Source organism: Dryobates pubescens, chromosome 2 (genome assembly GCF_014839835.1).
Source record: "Dryobates pubescens isolate bDryPub1 chromosome 2, bDryPub1.pri, whole genome shotgun sequence".
NCBI lineage: Eukaryota > Metazoa > Chordata > Aves > Piciformes > Picidae > Dryobates > Dryobates pubescens.
The window spans coordinates 18,372,370-18,391,308 of record NC_071613.1 but is presented as its reverse complement, the minus strand read 5'-3'; the positions used below and the strand labels follow the sequence as shown (position 1 = coordinate 18,391,308).

The 18,939-nt window shown below is 44.9% G+C and overlaps 1 protein-coding gene across 1 annotated transcript in view; it reads left to right on the top strand.

The window, feature by feature from the left end:
- The first annotated feature begins 1,759 nt into the window (after positions 1-1,759).
- The window catches only part of SPATS2L (spermatogenesis associated serine rich 2 like), a 92,233-nt gene continuing 75,053 nt past the window's right edge, over positions 1,760-18,939 (top strand). Inside the window, exon 1 of the mRNA XM_054171349.1 lies at positions 1,760-1,853. The gene's annotated coding sequence lies outside the window, so the exon portion shown is untranslated. The remainder of the gene's footprint in view (positions 1,854-18,939) is intronic.

The window sequence follows — 18,939 nt, the reverse complement described above, 5'->3', positions numbered from 1 at the left end:
AACACTGCAGGATGTGTTGACAGTAAGGCTCATAGTGCTATTTGGCATAAACAAATGAGAACTAAGCTCAGGGCAGCTGGTGTCCTCTTTTTGAAGAGGCAGGCTCAGCCAACAGCCAAATATACTGCATATCAATGCAGAGTTCCACATTTGACACAGAAATTGAAAGCTGGTGGAGTAGTGCTAAAACTCCTCCAACATGGATGTGGAATCTGTGGCACCTTATCTGGAGATCAGCTTCTAAATGTTGGTCCTTTATTCCTTAGAAGAAAACAGGCAGGTGTTGCATCAGTCTCTGTATGAAGAGCTTCTGTTTCCTGAAGGTTTAAGGCAGCCATTCATGATTTTCATGCAGAATATTCATCATCCCCTCTGTGTTCCCATTCTGGCCTCTACTTTCCGTTGCTGTGGATGGCAATTTCCTTGTGCCAGCTTCTGCGTGCACTTGCAGGCTTCCCAAAGCTGTTATTCCTTCTCTGTTTACAACTCATACTTAGTGTTTCCCTCACTTGTGTTTAGTACCCAGGCAGCACACCCTCAAAAATGTCCATATGCACCATTTCTCACCAACAGTGATGCAAGAGAAAACAACCCAGTAATTAATTTCAGAGTACACAGGAAAAACTTTATTGGGAAATACATAAAAAGTAGAGTACTTATATTTTGTTTAACTTTTCTAAACAAACTTACAGGTCATGTTAATTAACTGCTATTATGAAAGTCTAAAGCTAGGGAGTAAAGCTGCAGCTCAGGTTTTTCCTCCTGCTACACTGTCAGACAAAAACCTAAGCTATTTCTGGTGGTTCTTATTTTTAGATTGTTCTTCATATACCATCTACTGCCATTGAGATTAATGAGAAAATAAAAGGAGTGACCTTTGGCTGAGCACATACAGTTTATGCATGAGCTAAACAGCAGGATCCTTTTTCATTCTTCTTTTCCCCATGTTAATAAGCATGAGAACTGATATGTGTTTGTGTTAAAGGAAGTGCTGCTGGTGGTGTAAGACACCAGCGCTGACAGTAAATCCCAATTACAGTTGTTTATGAAAAATTTGGTCTGTTTTTGATAGCTCCACGTGTGCCATTGTACTTCCAGTGTCTGAAATTAAGTGGATAGCTACTTACTGCTCCTTCAGTTTTGTGTTAACACAGAATGCATCAGGTTGGCAGGGACCCACAAAGGTCATCTTGTCCAGTCCCCTGCAACAGCCCTGACAATCTATTTTCTTTGCAGCTCCTAGGAGGGATTTGAAAACACTGATTACTGAAAAGCTTGGGGAAAGCTTCCATGTCTTGGTAGTTTAGCTGGAACGAGCATTCACAGATGGACAGCTTCAGTAGTTTATGGAGCCAGTTTCCTGTTGCTCAGTAATAAGTTATGGAAGGTCTCTACACCAAGCTCCTGGCGTCTGCTCGCCTCACGGGGTTCATTTGTACGCGGCCAGAAGGGCAGGCACGAAACAGAGACCACTGTAGGACCAGGATACCGCTCGCCGGCCCACCGAGCGCTTCTCCTCCGGCAGCGGGGCGCACACCACACCCGTGGTGCTGCCGGGGCTGTACCTCAGGCGGCTCTCTCGCCCCGCTGCCGACAGCTCCGCGCCCGCCGCGGGCCGGGGCGCGCAGCGCCCGTTGCCGGGGGCGGGTCTGGGGCGGGGCGCGAGGCGTGTCCCGCGCGGGGCGGCGGTGCCACAGCCGCGACGCAGCTCCAGTCTCCTCCTCCCAGCCGCCGCCCGGCCACTGCCGCGTCCCGGGCCGCCGCCGCCTACCCCCGGCCTCTGCCGCGTCCCGCCGCACGCAGCTTTCTCCCGGCCGCCGCGGCGGCGTCCCGGCCTCGCAGCGTCCCGCCAGGTAAGGCACCGGTCTGTCCCAGGCTGGACCAGGAGTTTCCTGTTGAGAGGGGCCGGTTGCCGCGGAGCCCGCGGCACCCCACCCGCTGCTCAAACGCTTTGGGTCTCGGCGCCGAGACCTGGAGCCCAGCGGGCCCCTTCTGGCGGAGCGGGGACTGCAGCCGGGACCGGCCCCCGCCCCTCGAGCCGCACCCGGCGTGCTCCGGGACCGGCTCTGGCAACGACTCCTCCCCTGCCACCGCTCGGCCAGCCCTAGGGCACCAGCGGAGCCGAGAGCGGGCTGCGCAGCGTGGCGGAGGGCCGTTGGGTAGCAGCCTTAGCCGTCAATGATTAACCGGCCCCGAGGGGAGCCCGCGGTACGTTGGTTCCCGAAACGCGGCCTGACGCCCGGACGGGCTGGGGACTGCTGCGGCCAGCGCTGCCATCCCGCGGGCCATGCAGGAAGGAGCCGTGCCTAGCTGCTGGCCCTGCGCAAACCCACCCGTTGGAGAGGTGGTGTTATCCGCAACAGACCTCTGAGGTGTCAGGGGCTTGGCGCTTGGCTTTTGGTTTCCTGGTTTTAATGCTCGTGGTCTTTTTTACTGTGCGTGAAAAATGTTCTCATTAGGTGTGGAATTCCTTGATAAGCAGCTGGCAATATTTCTTTATTCTCTCTCAGAATGCAGTGCTTCCTTTGTTGAGCTGTAAACGAGTAGTGCGAGCTGCTCCCTACCCTCAGCCTCATCATCCCGAGATGTGAATCACTTGTTTTGCCAGATTTCTTTTCTTCGGGAGAGCTAAGAGGCACCCCAGAAAATACCCCTGTTTCATTCCGGGTCACATCCCCCTGGATTGGTTTGGTTGATTACAGCTTGAAAATGTGCTTCAAGGCAACTGATGAGCTCCCATGGGAATTATTTTCTGTTAACTTTTGAATTGCCTGTATATGTGTAAAACATCTTTCTTTCTTTGAGGCCCTGATGTAGTCATAAGATATTTTCCAAAATGTGTTATCTGAGGAAGGTGAACTAAAAGCTTTCTGAACAGAAGGGGGAGAAATGATGAGGTTAACTAGGAGCTTATTTGCACCGGACATGAAAGAAATCCTAGGTGGGAACCTGTTGAATGCCACTAACTAGAGTCTTCAGGCTGCTGTGAGCAGGACACTGTGCCCTTGCCACAACTGTTTCCATGAACTCGGTCAAACCGTGTAAATGCAGAGTGATTTCCAGGTCAGAACAGGCTGATGGATTTTGTCAGGCACCATCAAGGTCTGCTGGAGCTGAATGCTGCTGCTGAGCTGTGAGTGTTCTCTTACTAATTGTGTTATCGGAGTTTGGCCCCTTACGGGAACAGCAGGATCTGTTAAATGTAAGGAGACACCAGTTGAGATAAGGCTTGTACTGTGTCAGGTGCTGTATAAACATGTGAGGAGGTAAGGTCACCACTCTGGGAAATCTACTGTGTAAGAAAGTGGTGGTGTTAAGAATGAAGTAAATTAAGTACTCTTCAAGATATTCTGAGGCTTATCCTTAAGTGAAGGGTCTTATTTTCATAGTCTTCATGCCCAGGTGGATGTCTGAGGAAGAACATGTGCTGAAGAGTTATTGGTTTGTTCTGGCATAGAGTAATGAGCCTGAAAATTGAACACAAACATCTCTAAGTACATTCAGTGTTGAGTGAGGTTTGATTCTGAATCTAGATCAGCTTTTCTTATCTAGTTTGTCTTGCTCAAACAAGTGGAAACAAGACTATGTCAGGACACTTTTCCACCATTTCCCGAGTTGTGAGGAAAAACCAGAACTCCTGTCCAGAACTCCTGTCGCTTCTGGCTTGTTCTTAAGGCAAAGCACAACCAGATTCCAATGGCCTGTGATACGTTTTATGCTTTCTTTGAGTTTTACTCTGAATAATGGACATACCAAAAGCTGTGCGTCTCAGTAGTTGTAGGCAACCTGTATTTGGTATTAATTAACCCGGGCTGTTGCGTTTGTGTTCCTTTACACCCACACCTGGTGCCTGTTCTATTTCCTGGAGTGTTTTCAGGGCCCATGTCTTTGAGATCTTTGAGCACTGTTGAATAATTCTGGTGATGCAGGCTACCAAAAAAAAAAAAAAAAGTTCTCAACCATTTTCTCAGGCCTGTCTGGTGTGGCGCTTTACAACATGGAAAGGTCAAAATCCACTTTCTGCTGTGCATCAGAGGATAAAAGTAAATCTATATAACATTTATGGGGCAGAAGACCCAAGGGCAGTAAAGTTTTGCACAAAGTTTAAGGGAGGAAAACCACCTTGCAGTTAACTGTTAATTGTAGTTTAACTTGTAGTTAATATTAAGGATTTTACTGTCTGTGTTACTCTGGGGAAATGTGACTCACAGCCTGTGCTGTGTCCTTCATCCTCCACATTTTTCTGGTTTCAGTTTCTCTCTTCTTCCTCCTGCCTTTTCTTCCCTATTCAGATGCTTCACCAGCTTTCTCACCGTTTTTTCCTTCATGTACAAAAATGAACAGTGAAGAAATTAACTGTGGCAGCAGAGTGCCTTTTTTTTTTTTCAGACAGAGAACCTTTACCTTCTAATAGCTGTTTGAAATCAATGTTCCATAGCAGCATTATATCAAAGAATTTGGTACTGCACTTTACTGAAGTTAGCAGAGGGCTGTGCAGTTCATGTCTCTGCCTTGTTTGTTTCTGAGTGGTGCAGCACTGTTTTGCCTCTTCTTTGCATTTGCAAGATTCTCATTGCAGCCCCGAGGACTCCAGGCTTGTGTGTTGCAGAGCACGAGATGGTGCAGCAACCTTGGGGCACTATTTGGCATGGCAGGACTTTTACTTCTGATACATATCTGAAAGCATCATTGCAGGTGATGCCTGCAGCAACAACTATGGCCTCAGTAGTGCTGTCTTGTAACAGGACAAAGACCAGCTCCTTGCCTGAAGTAATTTGACAGTGCAGTCAGAAGAGCTAAATCCAGCTGGCACCTTAATCAATGTATGCAAAACACATGGCTTGATTTCAGGAGAGGTTGTGGGAGTACAAGTAATATAAATTCCAGGATGCAGCAAGAAGTTGGAGAGTGAAAACTGATATATTTGACTGTTGACTTTCACAGTCCTTGGGGTGAAGAGGGCAAGCCTGATTGCTGGGACTCTTTTTTCTGAATGGAAGTGCAGTAACTCCCTAGTTCTGGATATGGATTAAAATAATAGTTTTTTTTTAGTAACATCCCCTCCCCCCCTATTTTTCTTGCTGGAAGTGTGTCCATGTGAAGCTTGTTTAGAAATCTGTAATGAAAGTAAATCCTGTTTTAGGGGTGTGTGCATTTGTGTGTGAGACCTAAGAACTGAAAATGTGTCTGGGGCAGGTGGAAAAGTAAAACATTTCTTACTTCTGAGAAGCTGTCAGCAGACATTGTCAACCCTTTTCTGTGTGGGACTTCACAGACAGACTTCAAAACCAGACCTCAAAATTGGAGAGTTGCATGCTGTTTTCTGAATACCAAAAAATATCTTTCTGTTGAATGGGCCACCGTAGCTTTCATGAGTGATGGCAAATTTACTCAGTTGCCTAAGTGACAATGCTTTCACTTTAGTATCCCAGTGCAATTTCTCTTGATAGATCTTGTACCAGAAAGGCTTCTGATGATTTTCTGTTCAGACAAGGCAAATAGTGCTGCAGACCCCAATTAGGGGCTTGGGAAAAAACAGTCAAAATTCTGCATGTGTTTTATACTTCTCTTATAAAACAAAACCAACATGGAATGGCTGCCCATCTTTTTGTAATGCAAAAGAGACTCATCTAAAAATATGCTGTGCTTATACATAGTAGGCAAAGGCTGTGGCATAACCTTTTCCAAGTCTAGTCTTTTTTTGCTTTGCTCTTAATTGAAGCTATACAGTTTCCTCAAAAACCATGAGGTATAAATGAATCTGCAATGCTCTGACTTCTTTTCCTCAGTCAAAAGGTTCATTCTATCTTTTGTGGAACAGCCACAAATTTTCCAAGTGGCCATTCAAGAAAAGGAAGGTGATTTGCCTTCAAAGTAGCCTTTCAGTGTTCTTTCTAGTGGTTTGTTGGCTGAAAAAAATGCCTATGGCTGTGTACTGTGTCCAGTGTTTAAATTACTGATGAATCTAATCTCCCAAGTGCTGAAAAAGTAGAGTGTTCAAATGGCAAAGAAGTCTCACCTGCTCGTGAATACCAATGCTTGCGAATGCTGCTCTTCAGAGGTGGGGACAGATTTTGGCCTGTGTAAATAGCAGCAGTTTTGTGTGATGTTCATTGACGGAAGGTCTGTTCTATTTCTGTTTGTTTGGTTTCGGGTGGTAACTTAACCCTGGTGTTTCCATGGACTGTGCTTCGAAGAGGGCTGATTCTGTCTTATGTTTTGAGTGGTGTTGAGCAGTGTTGGTGCTGTGTGGGGCCAAGTGGGCTGTGGCAATGATTTCTCTGGAGGTGACTATTCTCAAAAGTTGAGTGTTTTGAGTTAGCATTAAAGAAGCTGCTACCACAATTGTGTTGGCTGCACAGTCTCACTGGATTGTGCAGTCATCCTTAAAAGCTGGTATGGCCAACCTGCCTGGCAGCATTTCAAAACAAACACCTCATGTTCAGGGCAGGTTTGTTGTCCCAAGCTTATGCAAAATCCACATCAGGATTTATGGTGTTTAACTGAATGTTGCATGGAACAGCACCGAAAGATAGTGTTTGTGCTCTGACGTTGCTGAATGATGGAGCTCTTCAGGGTCCTGCCTGATTTTTGTTAGAAACCTGGGCAGAGGTTGCCCTGAAGGTTCAATGCTGAAGCTCTCCATGGCACATGGATCTTATTCCTGCTACTGACTGATGCATGCTGACAGCTAATGGGATGCCAGACTGGGATTTGAGGCTTTCTTGCTGGTTTAGGTACAGCTGCCAAGAAGGAGTATTTGGGCTTTGGATGGCTAAGCTCAAGCACTAACTCAAATGTTATTTTTCAGAGTGAATTACATTATCTCTCTGGAAAACTAACTTTCTGTATGTCCTATCCTACACATATCCAGGGTTTGGCTTCCACTTCTGCACTGCCTTTTAACTATCCACTGTTAAATTACAGTAGCGTGTAAACTTCTCTGTGTAGAATTAAATGCAGTGAAAACCTTTCATGTGCAGTTTGGTTGTGGTGGTACTTCTGAATGGGAATATCTTCAGAGTCGGTGGTTTATACTATCAGTGGAAAAGCCTACAAGTGCCAAAATATCATCACCATGGGACTTCTCCTTTCTGTGTTGATGGAGGGAATTCCTGCACAGTAATACTGTGCTGAGTTTGGTTTAGTGGACTTTAGAACTCAGTCTGAATGAAATGTTAGCACTGTCTAGAAATTATTATGAGTGGCTGATTTAAGCTGCTGGCATGAAGTTCTTCGGTTTTAGGATCAGAGCTTGTGCTCCTTGTTCTGGAGTTTGAGAGGGATGGTGTTGAGAGAGACTGCTTGTACTGCACTCATCACATGAAAAGAGGCTTCCCCATCTGTTCCTGCAGCTCCAGAAGTTTCCCATGTACTGCAGCTGCTTTGTTATTAGAGTGAAGGAAGGAAACCTATTTCTCATTAATATTCTCCAAAAACTTGAGGGTTTCTTCCGTTGCAACAGCCAAATTACATTGTGTACAAACACAGTGGAAGCCAGGAAGGATTGGATCATCTGGCTAACAGAGGGGCAGCCAGGCCTGAAACAACAAAAGAGGAACAGAAAGTATTCACAGATTGCATTGGGTTGGAAGGAATCCTCAAAGGTCACCTTGTCCAATTTCCCTGCAATCAGAAGGGACACCTTCAACTACATCAGGCTGCCCAGGGCTGCACTGAGTCTGATCTTGAATGTCTATGGGGATGGGGCCTCACCACATCCCTGGGCAACCTGTTCCAGTATTTCACCATCCTCATTGTAAAGAACTTCCTTATGTTCAACCTAGTGTCAGAGGTGAAATCAGCAGCCCAGCTGCAGTGCATGTGCACTAATGCACGAAGCATGGGTAACAAACAAGAGGAGCTGGAAGCCTTGTTGCAGCAGGAAAGTTATGATGTAGTTGCCATCACAGAGACATGGTGGGACGACTCACATGACTGGAGCGCTGCAATTGACAGCTACAGGCTCTTCAGGAGAGACAGGCAAGGAAGAAGGGGTGGCCCTGTACATCAGGGAGGCACTAGATGTCATTGAGATGGAGATTAGGGACGATCAGGTTGAATGCTTTGGGCAAGAATTAGAGGGAAGACCAGCAGGGCAGACATCCTGGTTGGAGTATGTTATAGACCACCCAACCAGGAGGAAGATGTTGATGAAGCATTCTATAGGCAGCCTAAGGCTGTCTCAAGATCTCCGGACCTTGTTCTCATGGGCGACTTCAACCTGCCTGACATCTGCTGGGATCTCAACACAGCAGAGAGGAGACAGTCTAGGAGGTTCTTAGAGTGCATGGAGGACAGCTTCTTATCCCAGGTGCTCCGTGAGCCTACCAGGGGTAAGGCTATGCTCGACCTCCTCTTCACCAACAGGGAAGGGCTGGTGGGTGATGTGGTGGTCGGAGGCTGTTTAGGGGCCAGCGACCACGAGATAATTGAATTTTCGGTATTCAGTCAAACTAAGAGGGGCAGCAAGAAGACCTCCACTCTGGATTTCTGGAGGGCAGACTTCAGGCTACTCAAGGAACTAATTCAGAGGGTTCCTTGGGATAAAGCCCTTAAAAAGAAAGGGGTCCAGGAGGGCTGGACCTGCTTGAAGGAAGAACTGTTGAAGGCGCAGGAACAGGCTGTGCCAATGTGCCGGAAGAGGAGCCGCCGGGGCAGACGGCCAGCCTGGATGGGTAATGAACTTTTAATAGAACTAAGGGGAAAAAAGAGGGTGTACCATCTTTGGAAGAAAGGTGAGGCAACTCACAGAATGTTTAAGGATGTAGCCAAATCATGCAGGAAGAAAATTAGGGCCCCATAGCTGAACACAGTACTCCAGGTGAGGTCTCACCAGAACAGAGTGGCAGAATCGCCTCTCGCAGCACAGAGCTATAGCATGGGTAGGACAAGAGGTGTATCTGTCAACAGTGCCCAGAAGAGGTCTGCAGGGTGAGCCAAATACAGATGAAGCAGAGCAGCTGCTGTGCAAGAAGAATGTGTAGAGACTTGTAGAAGAGAGCAGGAGGTGGTGGTTGGAAGGAGCCTTGGTGAGGGAGGAAGGTTGGGGACAATCCTGGGGTCTAGAAGGAGCTCTGGCAGCCAGAAAGCACTAAGTGTCTGACTATGCCTGTTTAGATAATCAAGTGCGGATGGAAGCCTGTGAAGTGAGGCGGGAAGGGGATCATCACAGGGAACATCTTTTCTGTCTGACAGTAATGCAAGTTCTGGCCTTCCCTGGCCCCTGTAGTTTTCCTTGGGTTTGGCCATTTGTTTAAAGATCTGATGGAAATTGTGAGCTTGCAACAGTTTATGTTACCAATTTAGAGCCAGCTTCTCTTGGGACTTATGCTCGCTGAAATCCACAAGTACAGTTTGGCACATTAGCATTGCTTCCTTGTGACTCAATACAACAGTTCCCCTTTATTATTCACTGCTAAAGCTACACACCTGTCTTTAATATCCATGCTCTTGTGCCTCATTGATCTACTTATGCTGATCCTTTACTGAATTGCTGGTGGAAGGTTTTGCAGAAGGCTGGAGAATGTGGTTGGGATAGAATTGATTGTGCTAGCCATGCTGCCTTTTTTTTTTTTTTTTTGCATGTAGGACATTAGCCTAAAAGAAGTAAAATAAATATCCAGACACTGATGCGTTGGAGGAACCTTCAGCTTTGCAGTCAGCTTTACACTGGAAGAGCCCTGACGCTCTAATATTTATCTTTGTGTCAGAGTAGGCTGTGGAAAATGTCATCATTTTTCTAGCATGTGCTAAAGACAGGAAATCCTCAACATCACTGGAGTTGTACTTCTGTGATATGGGTGTAAAATCACTGTCTTGCCTTATGATCTTCCTAATATTTGTATTCTCCTTTTTGGATAGTTGTGTAGTTATTTTATTATGTTAAGGTTACTGGGTTTTTTGATACAAGATGGTTCTAAGGGTGTCCCTGTTGACTGCAGGGAGCTTGGACAAAGGGAACTTTGAGGGTCTCTTCCAACCTAATGCAATCTGTGAACCTGTATATTCTTGGGTCTGCATCACAGCATGGCCTGTATCCTCACAATTTTTTCCTTTTATGAGGGCCACAAGTCTTTCATGCATCCTTGGCAGCTTAGTTTCTGGGGAAGGGATATTTCCAACTGAAGTCCTGTTGGAGCTCTACATGTGTCTTGCAGCACTTTTGATGCAAGTTGGAGTTTGGTTCTCTGTCCTTACCCAAAAATATGGCCCGAGCTGCAGTAGCATGCTGCCTTTCACTCAACTAGGCCTGTGCTTCTGTAGTGCTTAATGCTGAAGCTTGTGGCAGTTCTGTGAGAGGGCTTACAGTCTGCAGAGGGATTTTGGATGAATGGTACTCTATAATGTGAAGTGTTGTGTTTTGTTTTGTAGTAAAGAGAGTAAGTGTTGGAAACCAAGGAAGTTCTGAATAAGGGCAGGCATTTGACAGTCTGGAAAGTCACTCTGCTGTTGCCTAAGCTGGCAACAGATGGTTGTGTGTGTAGATTCATCCGCTGCACTGCCATCAGTTGTCAGAGAATGATGGGTTGCCCTTCTCCACACTGATGGGATGAGCTGAGGTTCTTATGTTGGCATTTTGACATGCGATTCCCTGAAGTGACACTGTACACAACCCTGATTATTTTGCATGTTATCCTATAGGTGAGGAAGGGTTATTGTTATTGCCTTCTGGGTGTTGGATTTTCACAGCTGCTGAGTGAAGAAAGTTTTAATTGGAATTGTGTGCAGCCAGGTCCTGTGAACATCAGAGCATAGGCAAGTGGTGGTATCTTCCAAAGCATTTTAATGAGAACTGCCAAAGAGCAAAACCAGATTCATTAAGCTTAACAAGGGGCTTGTTAAATGGCAGAGGGATCTTCTTGCAATTGCAAGGTCTATTAAACTGCAATTAAACGGCAACTATTGTTGCATCATATTGAAGGGGTGAAGCAATGTAAATGCAATCATTAATAAAACTGAATATCACACCTTTGAACTATCATTTGCTATTTTCAGTGAATAAGATGATCATCTTCCTTCTGGAGAGCTGCTCAGCCTGGTATTAAAGATTCCTTGTCCTGGGCCAAACTGAGCCTGCCAGATTCTGCAGCTGCACTGAGCTGCCTGGGAAGTCAGAGCCCAGGTCTCCAGAAGTGGTTTAGGAGAGGAAAATGGTCCACCAGCATGATAGCAAGGGCCAAGGACACCTCTTTTTGGAATCTTGGGCTGTGAGTTAGGAGTGTGTTGAAGGTGCTCAGCCAGGTAGGTTTGGGAGCTGGGCTCTAACAGAGCAGCATTCCTCCTGGAGCCCTAGTAGGCTTGGGGAGCTGCTGGAACTGGTGCTGGAAGGCAGCTAGGCGGGTGTGGGATGGCTCCTACTGAGTGTGCTGTTGTTTTGGACTTTGTCTTTAAACAAATTTGGTACTAGAGTCCATAAAAGGCCTTTGCGGTTTGCTAGTTCAGGATTTTTCTGGGAGGGAGCTCAGGCACTGTTGTGCACTACATTTTTGGTCATTTTCAGATGACAGTACTGGCTACGGAAAAGAGCTTTGGGAAGGAATCTTCTGTTAATTGAAATGGAAAATGTAAGGCTACGCAGGCCCTTGAACAGTAGATGAATTCTGTAAATGATTAACTCTCTGTGTTAATCCTAATCTAGAAAGGTTCCTCTCCATAGATAAAGAGTTTCATAACCGAAACAACCCAACAAACACAAATCATCCTGCTTACCCTCCTAAAAAACCCAACACAAAACCACATGCACACAATACACAAATAAAATGTGTGTAGTTAAGGAACACCCCAAAGCAGCCAAATGGCAGTGATGGGATAGAAATCTATCAGCCACTCTTAATCATCATGATCTGAACTCTGCTGTGTAAGAGTTTCAGTATGCACAATGCAAGGAAGCCAGTAAGATGTTTATGCCATACATACAGAAATGAAGATAGCATGAGTTACTTTGCTCTGAGTCTGTATTCTTTCTTACATGACAGATTTACATTTTTGACAGATTCACGGATTGCACTGTGTTGGAAGGGACCCTCAAAGGTCATCTTGTCCAATCCCCCTGCCCTCAGCAGGGACACATCTAATTAGATCAGGCTGCTCAGGGCTGTATTGAGTCCATCTTGAATGTCTTCAGGGATGGGGCCTCAACCACATCCATGGACAACCTTTTCCAGTATTTCACCACTCTCATTGTGAAGAACTTCCTCCTAATGTCCAATGTAAATCTGCCCTGCTCCAGTTTCAAAACATTGCTCCTTGCTTCTTCCTTGAAAGATTCTGCCAGATTTACCTTCCTACACCTTGATCCTGCGTGAAGACCAACCTAGCAGGAGGAATGGGGCTTACAGGAAGTATTTGTAGTGCCTTAAAATTTGTTTTAAAAATTGTATTTCTTTAAATCTAATTTTATTTTCTTACTACAGAAGAAACAAAGCATACAATACTATGAGAATTTCCTACTCTAAATAGGAACTGCAATAAAGATTTTAAGAGTCTGCTTTTTTCCTTTCGCTTTTCTTTCTAAGCTCATTCCTGGAAATCACATTATGCCTCCAGTCAGTTCTTTGTGCATAGCAGCATGCACCTAACATACCATTTCCAATCCAATGGATCTCATAGCTCTTTAGTTATGTCAGCTCCCTAATCAGATACTGCTGGCAGGGAATAACTGAGGAAAGACAGCAGTGGATTTTCAGGGCTGGCTTGAGTACTGATAGCTCACTGTTCGTATGATTGGTATTAAATGAGGCATTTCATTATATACAAGATGTGAAAAGGTGTAAGTATTTCACTCTTTATTTTTTAACTCTGTAATTCTGCTCTTAATGGCTGGCTCTTACAGGTCTGAACATGCACCAAGAATTGCTCCTGTGGCTGCTCATGTTCATGGACTTCAGTAACTCATTAGAGAAGAGACGTGCCTGAGATAAATTTTCATGTTGTGTATATTAGTGATGAAAGTGAATTGAGATGGTCAGGTAGTTTGCATGTTTGAAATCTGCAGGTGGAGTATCTGCTGACATGTGAAAGCTTCAGTTGCTCATAATGAGGATGATGCTGAGTTGAATTTTCTTCAGTGATGTGAGCAGAGTGTATACCATGTAGGCCCAACTGTGAAGGCCAGGAGACTCTGAAAGCAAGAAAAATTTGTTTGTAGCCATATTTATGTTCTGCTATTGTACTTCAGCAAAAATCTTAGGAAATAAAATGGAAGGGTAAATAAGATCAATGTACTGTGAATTTGCAAAGCTGAGCCACACGGAAGTCTGATAGGTCACAAAGCAAAGGCTGGGTAGAGATGGTATCTTGACTGCCTTGAGGGCACATAATGTTTTCAGTGCAACTTTGTCATTAAATGCAACCTGTTACAACTTTTAGGGTACCACAGAATACACAGTCTTGTGGGTGAGTGGCTATTACTGGAACAAACTTTACTCCTGATGTCTCAAAGGCACTTGGAGCAGAGGTGTCAAGTCCTAGGTCAGTTGCTAAGGCTCGGTGTCAGCAGCGAATACAGACAGAAATTGTGAATTAATGCTCCATACAGAAGGTGCTACACCAATAAACTGAGGCTGACTGATTTCATTTAGCACAGCTACAGAGTTTACATCTTGAGTTCACCAAAGGCATTCCTGATTGGCACCAGCACTCACTTTTATCCAAACTCATTGGAAGAAAACCTTGCTCTGGTTTTTCTTTATTCTAGCCAAATTTCTTTGTAAGTGAAAAGCTGACACAAGAATTTCAGCTGAAGTCCAGGCCAAAATATTTTAAATCATTTAAAGGTAAACTCCAGTGTGAGAAAGTTGCTTCACAAGTTAGGGCATTGTTGTGTTATTTGTATGTCATTCCCATGAAAAGGCTGCTTTGACATACAAGTTAGTGTTTCTGGAACCTTCTCTCTCAGGGCTCTTGAGAGCTTTGCCTGCTTTCTTTTGATGTGAAATACCACATGGAAATGAGATCTCATTTATACTCATGATGGATTCTAAGATTCCCTGGGTCATTTTGCTCCTCCTTCCTATTAAAACTTCACAAGAGGTTAGATGTTTACATTGGTAAATATTTCTTTTATTTCAGTATGATCCCATTCTTGGTTTATGTACAATAATTCCATTCTAAACTGAGAGAAATAAGAGCTGGAGCTCCATATGAGAAGGAATATATGTCACTCCAGGAGATCTAAACTATAAAACAGGCTTCATGGTCATGTCCAGCTCTTGTAGGAACACCAGGAAGAGTAATCTGAAACTGCTTAGATGATAGCTGGCTGGGTGTTCTTAGTCCTGCTCCTTTCCAGAGGTCAGGCCAACTAGGATGAAGAGAGAAGGAATTAGAGTTGAGGATCCCATTGCCATGGCAGTACTGGACCCAGGGCAGAGTGGTTGCTCTGAGCAGGATGCAGGACTTGCTCCAATAGGTCACACGGAGTGTACATCCCTCTGCTGGGCTACTTTCCAGTACGGGCTCCCAGGAGATGCTGTCATCTTCCCGGGGTTTCCTCTCTACGTAGGTTATTACAAAGGCAGACTCAAGGCTGTCATTATGGCATGACTTGGTGTTGATGAAAAGTTCTGCTTTTCACTTTCATGGGGTGGTCTTTTTTCACAACCACGGCTAGGGTGGCAGTAGACCATGTTCCCAGAAGCTCCTTTATCTGTGTCCCAGTGTAACTGGAAGGGGACATCTTTAGCTTTTTGGTGATTTTAATTGTCAATTATTGTAGTCTCTGATACTGGGTAATGCACTGTAAAACCCAGTATGGGTGCGTTACCCAGTATCCGACTATAATAGTAGTCAACTGGGCATCCGTATCAGGAAAAGTTACAAACCTTTTTCCTCAGGTTTGAGCTTTTTAATGTAGGAGCTAGAGCTCCCAGCATTTGTATACCTGGTGTGTTAAGCACATCTGCTGTAGCCATGCTGTGTTGCTTTGGGTACTGATGTTGCTGCCTCACCTCTGAAGTTAAGCCACTGTAATGCTATCTGCTGAACTGCAGCATAAACTCAGCATTTGCAGTCCTGATGCATTATCTATCACACAGATTCAGCAGATACCCTTGTCTCCTGAAATAATCATAGAATGGCTTGAGTTGGATGAACCTTAGAGATCATCTAGTTCCAACTCCCCTGCCATGTGCAGGGACACTTCCCACTAGACCACTTGAACACTTCCAAGGATGATGTGTCCACAGCTCTGGGCAACCTGTTCTAGTGTTTCACCACCCTCAGAGTGAAGAACTTCTTCCTAATGCTCAGTCTAAATCTATCCTAGCTTAAAACCATAGCTCTAATTTAAAACCATTGTCCCATGTCCCATCACCACAGGCTTTCATAAAATGTTCTTCCCTAGCTTTAGGCTGTTTTCAGGCACTGAAAGGCTGCTAAAAAGACTCTGATGAGCCTTCTCCTTTCTAGGATGAACAGCCCCATCTCTCAGCCTGTCCTCATAGGAGAGGTACCCCAGCCTTCTGACCATCTTTGTGGCCCTCCTCTGCACTCTCTCCAACAGATTGATGTCTGTCTTGTCTTGAGGGCCATCCTCCAGGTGCGCTGTGATTGCCCCCGAGATGATCTGCTCCATAATCTTTCCTGGCACTCAGGTCAGTCTGACAGGCCTGGAGTTTCAGGTTCCTCCATCTGACCCTTCTTGTGTATGGGGATTACCTTGGCCAGTTTCCAATGAAGCAGTTTTTAAAATTGTTTTATAAAGTGCTGAATAAAAATATTTAACAGAGTGAAGACACTATTTATTTCACTTAAGTGTCCAAAACATGAAGTATCACTCCCTTCAGAAGCATTTGCCCTGTTGAGAGGCTGAAGATACCACGTGGAGGGTGTGCCAGATTGAAAATAGTGATTGCACTTGAATTTAAAATGAGGTATTTCAGCTGTCATTAATCCTAACAGCTGTAAAATGCGTAATTGTTCTGATGTGCTAGAGACGAGTGGCAGGGTAGTTTTTGCCCACAAAATGACACTGTGATTATTTTTTTTCTAATTTTAGTTATGCCTCTGTGATCATCTTTTTAGAATTAATTATTAAGTTATGTTCTGTGTGAACTAACAGTCAAATTTACATGGGTCCGCAGTGAATTTTCCAGTAAATCTCTGGAGGCTACTTTTCACTTTCTAACACACTTTTTGAGACATGGTATTTATGAGTACCTCAGCCTCATTAAATGGAAGTTTTCATTACAAACTTGACCTTTCAGTGTGGAAAAATGGTGAGTAAAACTCACAGTGGACTCCTAAGTGGTAGCAGAATTCAATTCAGAGGAGACAGTTTTTACACAGAGGTATGGAGGGCCAATGTGCAGAACCTTTTTATTTTTAGGATCTTGTGGCCCCTGAAGATTCAGATTCATAGAATAGTTTGGGTTGGAAGGGACTTTGATGATCATCTAGTTCCAACCCCTCTGCCATGGGCAGGGACAGCTTCCACTAGACCAGGGTGCTCAAGGCCTCATCCAACCTGGCCTTGAACACCTCCAGGGAGGGAACGTCCATGATCTCCCTGGGCAACCTGTTCCTGTGTCTCACCACCCTCAGTGTAAAGAATTTCTTCCTAATCTCCAGTCTAAATCTGCCCTCTTCAAGCTTCAATCCATTTCCCCTCATCCTATCACTACAAACCTTTGTAAACAGTCCCTCTCCATCTTTCTTGTAGGCCCCCTTCAGGTACTGGAAGCCTGCTATAAGGTCTCCCCAGAGCTTTCTGTTCTCCAGGCTGAACAGCCCTAGCTTTTGCAGCCTATCTTCATAGGGCAGATCCTAATGAATCATCAAATCTGGAGATTCTGCAGCTCCTCTAGACACTTAATGTATCCTGGCTCTTCAGGGTATCAGCAATTGTCTTAACTGGCTCTTTCCAACTTTGTGGTGTTGCTTGGTTACCAGGTTTCCCACAACTCTCAAATAAAGCAAATGTACTAGAAACCCCCTTAACCTGGTTTCTCTTTATGGGTTAGGCTGCTGTACAGATCCAAACAAAACAGAATGGTAAATCTTCTGCAGCTGCTTCACTGATCATTTTCTGCGTTAAGTACTCCACTTGGCTACTCACAAAGGCTTTCTATTTTAAGTATGTTTTTTCAGTATACTGGACTACCTCTAGGATTCTGCACAAACTTATTAAGGTCAGAAGCTGGAACCCTGACTAGAAGCAAGGAATAAAAAATAATGGCTTGTGTCATCAGGCAGTCTTGCTAATTCCATCTGGGATACTGACTTTTCAGATTCACTTTATGTTCATTCTCAGTTCAGGGCAGGGAAAAGAACGCAAAGATTAGCTTGGAATGTGTTAGAGAATATTTTCTTTAGTCATGACGATAATGAAGAGCTGTCATAATCATTTGGCTCAGGGTCTCATGTAATTTTTTTTGACATGTCACTTCAGAAGTCCTTTCCTGCCTTTTAGTGGAGTAATTGTGGCATGGGGGCTTACATTAAAATTCTCATCTTAAATCTGGTTAGCTAATCTTGACAAAGTATACAGACACTGAGGTGCCTGTATAGATGTTCTGTTGTCAAACCTGGTCCAGGGAAGAATTTTTATTTATTTATTTATTGTAGCACCTTCAGGGTGAAAGAGAGAACTTTAAAACAGCCCTTCTGTTGATATGTTAGAAATGAGTGTGAATTAATTCATAAAATAAGACTTGGCTTGAAACGTAGAATCATAGAATGGTCCAGGCTGGAAGGGATCTCCAAAGGTCATCTAGTCCAACCTCCCTGCAGTCAGCAGGGACATCCCCAACTAGATCAGGCTGCCCAGGGCCTCCTTGAGCCTCACTTTGAATGTCTCCAGGGAAGGGGCCTCAACCACCTCCCTGGGCAACCTGTTCCAGTGTTCCACCACCCTCATAGTGAGGATGAGTTTCTTGGTGAACAGAGAGCTCTCTTAAATCATTAACAATGTACCTAGAGTTAGTTATAGAAACCTTTTTACTGTCTGTGAAAATGCCGTCCCTGGAGGTGTTCAAGGGGAGATTGGACGTGGCACTTGGTGCCATGATCTAGTTGTGAGGTCTGTTGGAACAGGTTGGACTTGATGATCCTTGGGGTCTCTTCCAACCTTAGTTACTGTGATACTGTAAATGGAGGTATCTGAGTCAGCAGGAGATGGAGGATAAATAAACACATCTGAGTAAAACATTTCCAGCTGTGGAAAAACAAAAAACACTATTCCCATCTATCAGAAGTGTGGAAAGTGTAGGAAGTAGATAGCAATTCTTGTAGGAAGTAGAGCTTCTAAGTGTTGCCTTAAGGTCATTGTCAGAGAGTTAGTGCTGTAGTGGGGCCTGCAACCCAGCTGTCCTGGTTTCAAGCCATGAGCTGCCCAGGGCAAAAAGCCATGAGGGTGGTGAGACACTGGAACAGGTTGCCCAGGGAGGTGGTAGAAGCCACCTGGAAGTTTTTAAGGCCAGGCTGGATGTGGCTCTGAGCAACCCGATGTAGCGTGAGGTGTCTCTGCCCATGACAGGGGGATTGGAACTAGATCATCCTTGGGGTCCCTTCCAACCCTAACAATTCTATGACAGAGAAGATTTTTACCCTGTCCCAAGGAGTAAGATAAAAATGCTCCACATTGATTGGATGTTTAAATCGAAATTCTGTTTGCAAATACATGCCACAGTGTCCTGGTTTGAGGCCAGGCAGATCCTTTCTTGCCCCTGACAGGGGCAAAAGAATGACACTCACACAAATGGATTGCAGAAGTGGTGGAAAGTTTAAATGGAAAAGCAGTTAGTGCTTTACAGAAAACTACAAGCATAGTGACAAAATAGACCCAAAGCATACAGAGTTGCTTACAGCACACCCAAAAAAGCCTCCCAATTCTTCCCTTCTCCCCACCCAGAACCCCTAGGGCTCTTTCTTCCTCCCCACTGCTAGGCTAGTGTCAGGCTAGCCAGGTCTGAGACTGCCCCCACCTTCTCCTCCTGG